Source organism: Bos indicus x Bos taurus, chromosome 8 (genome assembly GCF_003369695.1).
Source record: "Bos indicus x Bos taurus breed Angus x Brahman F1 hybrid chromosome 8, Bos_hybrid_MaternalHap_v2.0, whole genome shotgun sequence".
Lineage (NCBI taxonomy): Eukaryota > Metazoa > Chordata > Mammalia > Artiodactyla > Bovidae > Bos > Bos indicus x Bos taurus.
Window position 1 is genome coordinate 1,536,297 of NC_040083.1, and position 14,537 is coordinate 1,550,833.

Here is a 14,537-nt window from a genome sequence, read left to right on the forward strand (position 1 = left end):
TGAGGAGGACAACACTCGGGGGTGTCGAGCAGTCCAGGTTCCTTGCTGGGAGCGTCATAAGGATCAGCCAGTGATGATGCTTCAGTTCAGGGATGAGAAAACTGAGGCTCAGAGAGAAGGTCTGAGGGTCTGGTACTGAGTGTGGGGCTGTGACTTGAACCCCACCCTTGAACAGAATTCCAGTCAACTGTCAAGTCTGAGGGCTGCTCAGATCACTGGGAGAACATGTGCCCAGTCGCTAAGTTGTGTCCAGCTCTTTGCGACCCCATAGACTGTAGCCCACCAAGCTCCTCTATCCATGGGATTTCCCAGGCAAGAATACTGGAGTGGGTTGCCATGCCCTCCTCCAGGGGATCTTCCCCACCCAGGATCGAACCTGGGTCTCCTGTGTCTCCTGAATCACAGATGGATTCTTTCCCACTGAGCCACCTGGGAAGGCCCCAGGGAATAGATTCTTTCCTATAATGGACCAGTGCTGTATGCTGTTACCCTATTGAGAAGAGCAGGATTCAACCAAGGTTCTCTTCTTCCCCTAAAACATCCTGCCCCAAGAGGAGAGAGGAAAGCCTTCATAGCGTCTCAAAGGCAGCTATTTCTGGAATGGCTGTCAGTGAACAGTAGATGGGGTAAAGATGCCGGCTTTCTGCTGACTCAGCAGTGTGATGTCCAGGCTTGTGGGAGCCCAAGCTCACCTGAATCTCCATGAACACACATCATTTCAGGCTCCTAGGAAGTCGTGGAACGCGCTCGAATCAGATGACTTGTAAAAATTCCTGCGCTTTCCTGTAGCTGCCCAGAGCCTCAGCGTGTGTCTTGAGTGTGTCCATGGGATGCGAGGAGACAGCTTAAGATCGTCTTCCTGGCTCAGGTGGCAACGGCGGAGTCAGACCCTCCTGCTGCTGACCGCCTGTGTCTGCGGTCGTTTGCTCCTGACCCTGCTCTCACCCCGACTCCTAACAGTGTGTCAGGAACAGGCTTTTTATTTTTAAATCTTGTATATTTTTGCAACCCCCTGCAAGTGCTGAATTGGTTAATATTTTACATCTGCTCAGTTCATATTTTATAAAATAACTAGTTCTTTAATACTGGCATTAAAGAACCCTTGTTACATGGTTGGGGGGGAACCTAAAAAACAAACAAACCAATTTTGGGGCTCCTTTAAGTACTTGGAGAACATTGCTGGTTTTTCTTATCAGAACACCTGTAAGAAAATGGCACTCCTAAATATGATTACATGACCATTTCTCACCCTTTATATTTTTCCTGGTGCACAGCACATATTTATTGATGAATGAAGCACCTGGTGTTCGGGCTCAGCTTGGTCGGGACACAAAGCCAGACGAGGATGAAGATCGAGGCCAGTTGTGACAGTGCCTGCCCTGTGGACACTGAGGTTAGAGCCACAAGACACTGGGGCCAGGATGACTGATCCTCGGGTGAACCAACTTCCACAAGTCACTCCGGGGAGATATATTGTTCTTTCTCCCTAGGCTGGCACGTGCGGCTCCTAAGGAGACCAGGAGCCTTAAATATGCAGGCTCCTATTTAATAGAAAATAAAACACCAGTGGCCTACAGACACTTTTTTACAAGTTTAAAGTTTTCATCCAGAAACTGCTGTCATGAGCTTTCATCAGCAACATGCTGGAATATTTTTTCCACTGGAATGAGAGTCATGACTCCCATTCCCTTTTTCCCGTCCATTTTCAGCAGTCCATCTCCTGTCTCCCACGGCCAAACATTTGTTTTGGAATATGACCCTTCAGTGTCACTGTAACAATACCTGAAGATGCCGCAGAGTGCTGTCCCCAGAGATGCAGAAGACATGCCCTTCCCTGACGGAGCAGACATCGCAGTGGGAGCGGGAGGGCAGCCGAGGGGGCGTGGGGGGACTGGTGTGAACAGCACTCTGGGAGCGGGAGATGACGTCCCTCCGGGGCAGCCTTGAGGGAAAACGGGAGGCATCAAGGAGGGCTGCACACAGAGGACCGCGCTGACGCAGGTCCTGGAAGAACAAGCGGGCGTGACGCCGCAAAGCTGAGCGGTGCATCTGGGACGAACCAACAGCCCGGTTTGCCCGAAAAGTAGGTTATTTCAGGGAGCTAGTGGAGATAACACTGCTCTGGGGGAGATAAAAATGCTCTGCGAGAACTCTGTTTGAGGAGAAGTTTGGATTTAAGTCAACAGGCAGCGGGGACGCCTTGCTAATCCCTCAGCAGAGGAGCTGTGGGTCAGATAGCCACCACGGTTTTGCTGTGGGGCACTTCTGAAAGAAAGACACAAACTGCGGACCAGCTGGCTGCCCTGGACATCTTGTTCATGTCAAGGACCACTCAGCTCTGCTGCTGAACTGGCTGTCCCGTATCGCCTGCATTTGTTTTTCATAATGTTTGATTTTCACCTAAGAATTTTAAGTTGAAATATAGTTGATTTACAATGTTGTGTTAGTTTCAGGTATAGAGCAAAGTGATACACAGACACACACACATATACGTTCATCCATATACATATATGGGTTTCCCGGGTGGCTCAGTGGTAAAGAACCTGCCTGCCAATGCAGAAGATGTGGGTGCAATCCCTGGGTCAAGACGATCCGCTGGAAGAGGAAATGGCAACCCACTCCAGTATTCTCGTCTGGAGAATCCCACGGACAGGGGAGCCTGGCAGGCTACAGTCCACGGGGTCTCAAAGAGTCGGACACGACTGAGCAACCAAATGACATTCTTTTTTGGATTCTTTTCCATTATAGGTTATTACAAGTCCTTGTGCTACACAGTAGGTCCTTGTTGTCCGTTTTATACATAATAATGTGTATACGTTCATCCCAAACTCCTAACTTCTCTCCCTCCATCCCTCGTATCCGCTTTGGTAACCATAAATTTGTTTCCTGTGACTCTATTTCTGTTTTGTAAATAAGTTCATCTATATCATTCTTTTTAGATCCCACACATAAGTGATATCACACGGTATTTGTCTGTCTCTTAGAATGATCATCTCTAGATCCATCCATGTTGCTGCCAATGGCATGATTCTCGTTTTCACTGGTTGCCCTTTCCACATGAACACTGCTGTGTACATGGCACGGAGGCTGTAAAGCGCTGCTTAAGGAACCCTCATCAGAAGACCGGCAGTGACATGCATGGGCCTCACAGGAAGTGTGCTGAGCGATGGAAGCCAGATTCAGAAGAGGACAGACTGTGGGAACATGTCCACAGGACATTCCGAGAAAGCCCAGATGGCAGTGGTGCAGACCAGTGTCCCCAGGCCTTGGGCTGGGAGAGGGCCTGACATTAAGGAATTCTTGGGGTGATGGTGCCCTTTTGTATCCTGCATGTGGTCATTACAAGAATCTCTGCATATGTTAAAGCTCAGAGAACTGAAAGTGAGACATTTTACTGTAGGTAAATATAAAATACAAATAATAAGAAAAATCAGGTTAATTATCTTCAGTTTTTTAGAGATAACACTTTGTTATCCAATTTGCCAAGAACTAATAATTTTTTTGTAATATATAGGGAAGACTGCATATAAAATTTAATATACAAATAATTATACCAGCAATATATAAGTATAATTAATATATTTAATCAGAGTAATTAATTATCTAACTATGGCTATCAGAAGAAAACTTGCTATACCACTTTCCCGCCCCTTTCTCCAGCTTTGGCGCCTACAGGTGAATTGGGATTCTTTCCTAGCACCCTGTATAAACATAATGGGGAACCAATATCTGAGCTTCACTTTTCCTGGGATGGCTGCATCCTTTCAGCACTGCCACTCAGAGAACCGCTGGTGAAAACTGCAATTCTGAGGACCCCCCTGATGAACTGGAACCCTCTCTTGCAGAATGAGCCTTAAAGCTAAAAGCTGTTAAACTGGAGAAGGAAGTCCAAGATTTAACAGTGAGATACCAGACAGCTGTAGCTGACAGTGAAAATATAAGAAGGCGAACCCAGAGATGTGTAGAAGATGCCAAGATATTTGGAATTCAGAGTTTCTGTAAGGATTTGGTGGAGGTCGCAGACATTTTGGAGAAGACTACAGAGTGTATTTCTGAAGAAACAGAGCCTGCGGACCAGAAGCTCACTCTGGAGAAGATCTTCCGAGGATTGTCACTTTTAGAAGCAAAGCTGAAAAGTGTGTTCGCCAAACACGTTCTGGAGAAGATGACACCCATCGGTGACAAACATGACCCTCATGAGCATGAACTCATTTGTCACGTGCCAGGTGGTGTTGGGGTGCAGCCTGGCACCGTGGCATTCGTAAGGCAAGATGGCTACAAGCTTCATGGCCGCACCATTAGACTTGCCCAGGTGGAAGTGGCAGTAGAGTCTCAGAGAAGACTATGAATAGGCCCAGAGGAACTGCATGTTCTCCCAGAGTGCAGTCACCTGTGATTCCTTTATTTATTAAACTAGGTTCGTATTGTACAGGAGGTACTTCACGTGATCTGTTTTGGATTTAGTCATATTGGCTTTATTTCTGAGATACCCTATTGATTTAATGTGACCTGTTTGGTCTCATCAGAAGTCTTGCCATTGGGCATTTGAACAATGTGACAAGTGTTCCTGTGGCCTTATCAAAATGTGTTGAAGAAAATTATTTTAAAATTGGTACTCTGATGACTTTCAATCCAAAATCTTTTTCAAAGGTGGAAATGAGTTTTATGTTTATGTGTTTTCAACTAAATGTTCATTTCTGGTCCCTATAACAGAAATTGAATACGATCTTGAATTTGGTGGGAAGAGGAGGTGGTAGGGATTGGTTTAACATTTGGGTACTGAAATGATAAAGCTTAATAGCTGTATGAATTTAAATCATTTGGATTGATTTTTATGCACATAGATTTTCAGAGCCTACTCTTTTCATTTTATTTTTCTTCTAACCGTCTTTTGTCCTTGTAGTTTCTGCCAGGTGGACTTCACATTCACACTCATTTCCCTTTTCAAATCCCATTTACAAGGCTAAGGCCCCAGGAAAGACTTGGAAGACAGAGACTGGCAAGAAATCAAGATACCAGGTCCCTTGCAAGCAAGTCTGGCCAAGAAACCTTGTGCTTTCCTTGCTGAGTTGTCTTCAAATTATTTTCAGCCTCCCTGGGTGTATAATCATTTCAGGGAAATTGAGGCAGCCCCAACAGCTAATGACCTAAACTGGTCTATGCAAGTAGTTTACCACAATTTCTCTTTCCACTGGCCCTTAAATCCTCTGCCACTTTGTCAGATTTATCTTGTGATCCTTGATTAGATTATGTAGGGAGGCGGAGAACTAAATAGACATTTCTCCAAAGAAGACATACAGATGGCTAACAAACACATGAAAAGATGCTCAACATCACTCATTATCAGAGAAATGCAAATCAAAACCACTATGAGGTACCATCTCACACCAGTCAGAATGGCTGCGATCCAAAAGTCTACAAGCAATAAATGCTGGAGAGGGTGTGGAGAAAAGGGAACCCTCGTACACTGTTGGTGGGAATGCAAACTAGTACAGCCACTATGGAGAACAGTGTGGAGATTCCTTAAAAAACTGGAAATAGAACTGCCTTATGATCCAGCAATCCCACTGCTGGGCATACACACTGAGGAAACCAGAGTTGAAAGAGACACGTGTACCCCAATGTTCATCGCAGCACTGTTTATAATAGCCAGGACATGGAAGCAACCTAGATGCCCATCAGCAGATGAATGGATAAGAAAGCTGTGGTACATATACACAATGGAGTATTACTCAGCCATTAAAAAGAATACATTTGAATCAGTTCTAATGAGGTGGATGAAACTGGAGCCTATTATACAGAGTGAAGTAAGCCAGAAGGAAAAACACCAATACAGTATACTAACGCATATATATGGAATTCAGAAAGATGGTAACAATAACCCTGTGTACGAGACAGCAAAAGAGACTGTGATGTATAGAACAGTCTTATGGACTCTGTGGGAGAGGGAAAGGGTGGGAAGATTTGGGAGAATGGCATTGAAACATGTAAAATATCATGTATGAAACGAGATGCCAGTCCAGGTTCGATGCACGATACTGGATGCTTGGGGCTAGTGCACTGAGACGACCCAGAGGAATGGCATGGGGAGGGAGGAGGGAGGAGGGTTCAGGAGGGGGAACACATGTATACCTGTGGTGGATTCATTTTGATATTTGGCAAAACTAATACAATTATGTAAAGTTTAAAAATAAAATAAAATTAAATTAAAAAAAACAACTTGCTATACATTTTCAAATGCTCAGGAACTTTATTGCACTGGTCCTCATGTATTAGATGACACCCTGGAATAGTATATATATATTTATATTTAAAGAGTTTTTATATATTATTCTTCTAACCTTGCTTATGCTAGAAATTTGCATAATACTCTTTTTGATTGTAATGTATTAAATGTAAATCTCAGATCAAATTGGATCTCACAGATTTTGATTTAGTGGTGATTTAAAATATATGAAGTTTGTTTGTGAAGTCTCATTGTTATACTTTTCTATCAGTAGAGAATCTCTGTAACAGCTGACCATGTATTTAAAGTACAGTTACTACAGCCTATAATCCAAATCAGAGTCTCAGACCACATTATCAGGGTGCTGTGGGCAGAGAGTAAAGGGCTTTGTTGTTTATTATAGGTCATGATAAAAAGAAGGCCTGACTTACAGGTTAGAAGTTCCAAAGACCTCCTTCCATGTTCCCTCTGGAGCTTCCTTCCAGTTACTCCAACTTCACTCTGTGTCTCTGAATAAAATAGTGGTTGGTGATTCTTTTAAAATAGTACACTGCCTTTTGACTTAAACCTGTGTTTACTTTGTAAAATAATAGGTTCTAGGATCTGAGTGCCGAGCTCCTCAAAGCCACCATGATTACAGCTTGCATGTTAATGGGAGTTCTGCCAGTCAGAGAGAAGGTCCCCCCAACATCCAACTTCTCTGAGAGCCATGGGGCTGCAGCCACAAACCACATGAAGTCCCACAGCATGGTGGAGCGAATGATTTGGGTGTCCACTGAAGTTTTCATTTCTCTTCTCACGACTGACTGTCACTTAAGATAAAAGGCAACTATATGTTGTGAGAGCTGTTAATATTTTCAAATTAGTAAAGTCAGGTGTTCGAGATGTTAAGGTCCTTAAATCTTGCAGGGCACTGCCTTCATCAGATGTGGTTCACGCCTTGCCTTGTGATCTCTGTTTCCAGGGCACTGCTCCCATCCTGCCCCGCCGTCACTGGGTAGCGCCCTCCCTGAGCCTCCCTGTGCTCTGACGGCCCTGCTCTCATTCCACCTGCACAGCTGCAGAGCTCGCTGACAAGCAGGCACATTTAAAACTCTCCACCTGGTCCTCACTGTCTCAGGATAAAACCCAGAATCCACAACAGGACTGAACAAGTCAGCGTGGCCTGGCCCTTGCCCACTCCGAGGCTCCCTCCAGCTGCTTTGCCCTGGTTCTTCCTTCCACAGGGCTGTGGCTCAGGCCCCACCACCTGGAATGCTCTCTCTGGAACCCTGTTCCCTACCCAGGCTTCCCAGCCCTGTCTTCATCCCTTTCCAGAGGACCTCCTGGAACTCCCGGGGTCTCAGTGCCTCTGGGAATACAATCTTCCATTTCTCCTTAGCAGCACCTGCCAAAATGGCAGTTGAGCAATTGCTTGTGAAAGTGTGTGTAGCTGTCTTCTCGGATAGAGTTGGTCCCTGTGCTTCCAGGGAACATCTCTGTCTCGTGTTTCTTCGACTCCCAATGAAGTTCCTTGCTCACAACACTTGTGCAATGAATATTTGTTGAATGAATACACAAAAAAAACTGAGGCAACGATAACTTGGCTACAGAATGAGACAAGTGGTGAAGTGGGAAGGAGCTCTGGTGGACTCCAGCCTGTGTGTCCATGGGTCTTGAAGCTCCCTGTGCATGTGGCTTACCTGGGGATCTCCCTGAACAAGTGGCTTCTCAGACTCCACTCCCATGAACCCTGACGCACACACCTAGGGCAGCAGCCAGGACTCCACACACGGAATGTCCAGGTGATGCGATGCAGGTGTCTGAGGACGGTCTTGGAGAACTGAGGCTGTGAGGTGATGAGCTGCATGGAAACCCAGCCTAGAATTATACCAAGTGCATCTGTGAAGTGATGTGAACATGGTGACCAAGTTCAACTAGCTGCCTTGGAAACAGGCCCGAAACCTTAAAAAGAAAGTCCTTGTAATCAGATAGTAATTAAGATATGGAAATGCTTGGAAAGTTGCTCATTATAAAACTGGGTTAGAATGCCGCCTTTAAACAATAAACCAGTGCAGGGGGCTAATGTGGTTCAAATCAGATGAATGAATGTTGGTACATACGATAGAAGGTGTCAGTTATGATGACAAAAGACTTGTTTTTCCAAATTAATCCTTTGCAGGAAACCCAAGTCCTTTCCTCCCCTCTGCAGCGTGGAGAGCAGAAATCTCTCGTGCATCTGTCTGTTCGGGGTTTCCCTGTCATTTCTGGCACATAAGTCCTTTTGGGGGGCAGAGTGGGCCTAAGTTATACATCTTCCAGTATGATCACCCACTTTCACACAAAAAGATGGTGACTGAATCAGTGTAAAGAGGAAAACCTAGAAGTGAAAAATTGTTTTTCACCCTTTCAATTTGTTCCATTTGGGGCAAAACCCAAGGCTGATTGGCCCTTGTGGGGTTTTGTTTTAATGGGATAACGGAAGAATTTGAAGAGTACCCCCAGGGACTGCCTGCTTCTGAAGGCCTGTTTCTTCATTATGTGTTTTGTTAGAGGTGCTGTAAATGCATTTTCTCTCCTGTCTTTTTGAGAACTGCTTACATTGTAACCATCTGGGCAAATTACGACCCTATTTAAATTAAGAATCCTTAAAGAGATCAATTCCCTGTCTTCGAGCTACATTCCATGTAGCAATTATCGCCTGAGAGATTTCACAAGAGCTCCAGGCTTCATCAGCACTGAGTACTAATGATCCTATTCCAGGACTCAGGATTCAATTTGTATCACAGGACTGGCTGGCTGCAGGTGGAATTAGAATCTGCTAGGAAAACAAGAATGACACAGGAGGTCATGTCTGGATTGTCAGAGTGAATATCTGCATTTAAGGTTTTGGGTTCTTAATTACACATTTGTTTAGAAAATCTTTGCATCTTCTTGGACTTTGGTACCAATGTCCTGCTGGAACATGGGAAGATGCTGAAAAATAGCCTTTGCATTCAATACAAGAATCTCTTTTCATTTAGTTGGACGCCTGCCTTGGAAATGAAGTTGTCACTGAAGTGAAAGTTGCTCAGTCATGTCCGACTCTTTGTGACCCCATGGACTATACAGTCCATGGAATTCTCCAGGCCAGCATACTGGAGTGGGTAGCCTTTCCCTTCTCCAGTGGATCGTCCCAACCCAGGGATCAAACTCAGGTCTCCCACATTGCAGGTAGATTCTTTACCAGCTAAGCCACAAGGGAAGCCCAAGAATACTGGAGTGGATAGCCTATCCCTTCTCCAATGGATCTTCCCGACCCAGGAATTGAACTGGGGTCTCTTGCATTGCAGGTGAATTCTTTACCAACTGAGCTATCAGGGAAGCCCTTGCACATGGTCAATTGCTATCCTCCAAGTGTCCAGGTATGAATTTATCCATAATGATCCTTCATTCAGCAGCTGCTTTTTGGTGTTAATGACAGCGTGAAAAGTTATTGGAGGAACAATCTGGCAGGATCTGATGTTCACCTGGGAAGGATCCAAGCCTAGAAAGATAAGCCTTCCATGGAGTCTCCCACCCAAACTAAACTGTTACATCTTTCTTTGGACCCTGAGTCTTTCCCGTTTGAGGGACGCCAGAAGCGGGGCAAGGGTGGTGGCAATAAGCTTGGCTCTCATTCACTAAGGATCTGTATCTGGCATAGGTGTGAATCTCTTTTACCAAAAACCAGCCTCCTGGGGATAAACCTGTCTCAGAAACCCGGGTCTTTGAGAGAAAGGGAAGGCAGGCTTGCTTGGGCCAATTTTGCCTACAGGGAGCTATCCAGGGTGCTGACCCTGTAGACCTGACCCTCTGAGGTCACTCTGCTGCTGTGATTGCCAAACTTGACAATTTGTTAGAAAGGAGACAATGCCTACCACCAAAACCGGGTTCTGTTATGCTTGGCCTGGTCTGACCTCTGCCTCACCTGACCTGTTCCTGCTGGAGCTGGGAGAGCTGCCCCAGTTTAGCCCTAAACAATGGCTCCCAAACCTGGCTCTGACCAGAGTTGTGAATATCACGAGTCAGAGTGTCTGGGAGTAGGTCTAGGAATCTGAAGGTTATTGTCCTAGATTAACTTCTTGGTTCCTTTACCATGTTTCCTTTCATTTGAGTCTAATTCCTCTTGCCTTTCTCCTTTATTGAATGGAAAGGAAACTGTAGTATGTAAGTAAAATTTTCAGAGGAGTTACTGGAGAAAATTGTATTGAAAAACCTAACATGGTGAGTACTCAATCCTTCCCAGGTGGTGCAGTGGTAAAGAATCTGTCTGCCAATGCAGGAGATGGGAGAGATACAGGTTCGATCCCTGGGTCAGGAAGATCACCTGAAATAGGAAATGGCAACCTGCTCCAATATGCTTGTCTGAAAAATTCCATGGACAGAGGAGCTTGGTGGGCTACAGCCCATGGGGTCACAAAGAGTCAGACACTTCAGACATGACTGAGCAACTGAGCACAAGCTCAATGGAAAAAAGTATGAAGGTTCTGCAAAAGATTAAAAATAGAACTGTCATATAATCCACCAATCCTACTTTTGGGTATTTATCCAGACTCTTAAAGGGGTGTTAGCACTCCCATGTTCATTACAGCCCTATTTACAATAGACAAGATATGAACACAACTGAAATGCCCATCAGTGATGAATGAATAAAGAAAATGTGGTATTTATACATACAACTGATTATTGTTGTTGCTGAGTTCAGTTGTGTCCAACTCTCTGTGACTTCACAGACAGTAGCCCACCAGGTTCCTCCATCCATGGAATTTTCCAGATAGGAATACTAGAGTGGGTTGGCATTTCCTACTCCAGATCAGATCAGATCAGATCAGTCGCTCAGTCGTGTCCGACTCAACTGATTATTGTTCATCCTTAAACGACAGGAAATTATGCCACGTGCCACACTAGGGATAAACCTTGGGGATACGATGCTAAGTGAAATCAACCAGCTCCAAAAAGACAAGTGCTGTATGATTCCGCTGGTATGAAGGATCTAAGGCAGTCAGAGAAACAGAAGGGAGGATGGAGGTTACCAGGGAAAGAGGGAGGGGCAGAGGGAGCTGCCGTTTGATGGGCACAGAGTCTCAGTTTTGCAAGAGGGAGAAGTTCTGAAGGTCTGTGGTACAACAATGTGACTCCAGTTGGCACCACTGAGCACTGAAATATGGTTAAGATAGTGAATTCTATTTATATACTCTGTTGTATATTAAAAAATCAAAAAGAAACCAATCTCCGTACTCTGGTGACTACTCTATTTTGGGGTGATTCAGTTCAAGACAGAAATAAATAAATTGATAAGTGGACACAGGTATTCACTAGGCTCTAGTTATCTTAGATTTCATAGGATTGCCACATTTTATTTCTCTCTCTTGGCCCAGAATTTTTTATTTATTACTTCTGCTCATTGTATCTGGGTTTGAGTGTGGCTGCTTTATGGGAAAGGATGTTTTAGAAATGACTTTTATCTGTATCTTGTATCAGACGTTAGGGAATACTAACTAGAGGACTCTTTTCTCTGGGTTATACTCTGAATTAAATTGGTATAAATCTTTTCGAGATTATTTGAATTCATTGAAAAATATTTAATTCCCAGTCTAAGCGCTAGAAACCTGTAGAATTGAAAGAGCTTTTTAGCAGCAGAAAGTAAAGTTCATTATTAACCACTAAAGTTTGACATGTAATTGAATGCAATGGGCAAAACTATTTTATCCACAGCTGCTCAAAAAACTGATCTAACTTTCCCTTTGGAAGGTCTGGGGAAATCCACATGTTCCTGACCAGATCTGACCCCTCCCCACCGAGCCTGCCTCACAGCCCATGTGAGCCTTTGGTTTCGTTTTGCTACTCTTCAAGAGCTTCCCAGGTCGCTAGTGGTGAAGAACCTGCCTGACAATGCAGGAGACATAAGAGACATGGGTTTGAGCCCTGGGTCAGGAAGATCACCTGGAGAAGAAAACGGCAACCCACTCTAGTATTCTTGCTGGGATAAGCCCATGGACAGAGGAGTCTGGCAGACTACCGTCCATGAGGTCCCAAAGAGTCAGACACAACTGGGCTACTAACACTTTCACTTCTTTCATATTGATAAGACATCACTTCTCCTAATAAGCACTCAACCTAGTAGGGATTTTGACCAAATGTGATACTCATAAAGATGATGGAATGAGCCTTCATTCAACAGGAAGACATAAAGCAAGGTCAAGGGAGGATGCTGAGAGAAGCGAAAGCTGGCTTTAAGAAAGTCCTCTGTTTATGGGAGCCTTGCTACCTGCCAGGAGCCTTCCTGAACTGGGCGTGAATTATGAAATCATAACAGCGATTGAAGAGGTGAAGCTTTCTCTTGTCCCAGTTATGGATTCATGTGATAAGTACAAAATCTTACTTTCCCCAACATGTCCAGACATTTAATTCTTTTAATGAAAATCCAAGACAGAGCAGCTCCATGTCTCCTAGGTCTGTCTTCTCGCAACAATGAGCCCTGGGCATAGCTCAAAGACAAGATAGGGACCTTGAGGCTAGAGACATGACATGGCCATGGGTCTTGTGTTTCCTCATCACCTCCCATATACCCTAGAGGGTCCTCAGCATGTGGGGTCTTCCTGGACCAGGGATCAAACCCTTGTTCCCTGAATTGTCAGGTGGATTCTTAACCACTGGACGACCAGGGAGGCCCCTGCCCTTGGTTTTCTAACCTAAGCAATGGTAATAAATATACAGGCTGTGAGTTTCTCAGTAACATTTATACAATTCAAGTCCAGCTGCTATTTTTAGATCTTCTATCTGTAACTTATGAATTATTATCATATATCATGAAAGCAAAGAATATACACATGGATAGATATAAACACATATGTATTATTTCTCAGAAGAATGACTAGTTCCTTACAGGTTAACTTTCCAGCCGGAAATAGAGTCCTTAGCAACCCCATTTAATTGATGTTAATTGGTATTAACAGGGTAAATTTACAGAACCCCTTAAAACAAATAACTCCTCATAACAGTTTTGACCCTGGGGGAGAAGAACCATCAAGTTTGTCATCCCAGAAGTCCCTGCTGCCTGTCACTAACAAACAAGTCAAGGAGAAGTGTGTGGAGGGACCTCTTCAAGTCCTCTTAAATCCCTCGAACATCTGTCAATCAACTGAACCCTCCCAATGAAGGCCGTTTCTATTCAGAAGCCTGCTGTATGTTTATAATCTCCTTCTCTCCCTCTTCGCCTAGAAGAGCAAGTGAAATGTATTTCCCCTCCTTTCCTTTCAGAAAGACTGCTAGTGGCTTTTAAAATTAGTTTATTCTGCTCCAGACTTTGAGGCTATTTTTCAGCATTTGGTAGGTGGGCTGGATCACAAAATTAGAAATGAGAGTTGGAAGGGATCTTGGTATCATGTCAATGAAACAACCTTGTGCATCTTTGTCACAGATGAAAGAAAACTGGGCTGTCAACTTTTCATATTGTTTTCCAGTCTTTGAAAGGAAGAACTTTTGTTTTTCATAACAATAGGCCAGGACCAGCAGCATTCCAGGCTGCAAGCTCTTCAAGGGTGGCATGGTTTCATTTGCTTTGTATGCCCAGTGTCTGGCGTGGGACCCACGAGATGCTTGAGGAGTGAATCATTCCTAATAAGTCACTCTGCTAATTAGATGGGCTTGTCAACAGTTATTGCTTACATAATTTGAAAAGACACATGCACCCCAAAGTTCACTGCAGCACTGTTCACAACCACTGAGACATGGGAGAAACCTAAATGCCCACCGCCTGAGGAATGCAAAAAGGAGATGTGATACAATATGCATATATATAATATACATACATACATACACAGTGGAATATTCAATTCAGTTCAGCCGCTTAGTAGTGTCTGACTTTGCGACCCCATGGACTGAAGCATGCCAGGCCTCCCTGTCCATCACTAACTCCCAGAGCTTACTCAGACTTATGTCCATTGAGTCGGAGATGCCATCCAACCCTCTCATCCTCTGTCATCCCCTTCTCCTCCTGCTTTCAATCTTTCCCAGCATCAGGGTCTTTTCCAATGAGTCAGCTCTTCGAATCAGGTGGTCAAAGCATTGGAGTTTCAGCTTCAACACCAGTCTTTCCAAAGAACACCCAGGACTGATCTCCTTTAGGACGGACTGGTTGGATCTCCTTGCAGCCCAAGGGACTCTCAACAGTGTTCTCCAACACCACAGTTCAAAAGCGTCAATTCTTCAGTGCTTAGCTTTCTTTGTAGTCCAACTCTCACATTCATACATGACTACTGGAAAAACCACAGCCTTGACTAGATGGATCTCTGTTGGCAAAGTAATGTCT

The 14,537-nt window shown here is 44.4% G+C and overlaps 1 pseudogene across 1 annotated transcript; it reads left to right on the top strand.

The window, feature by feature from the left end:
• The first annotated feature begins 3,138 nt into the window (after nucleotides 1–3,138).
• LOC113897875 lies at nucleotides 3,139–5,044 on the top strand (annotated as a pseudogene). Its single transcript, XR_003512443.1, has 2 exons — nucleotides 3,139–3,253; nucleotides 3,735–5,044. The product of XR_003512443.1 is annotated as a grpE protein homolog 2, mitochondrial pseudogene (transcript).
• Nucleotides 5,045–14,537: the final 9,493 nt, after the last annotated feature.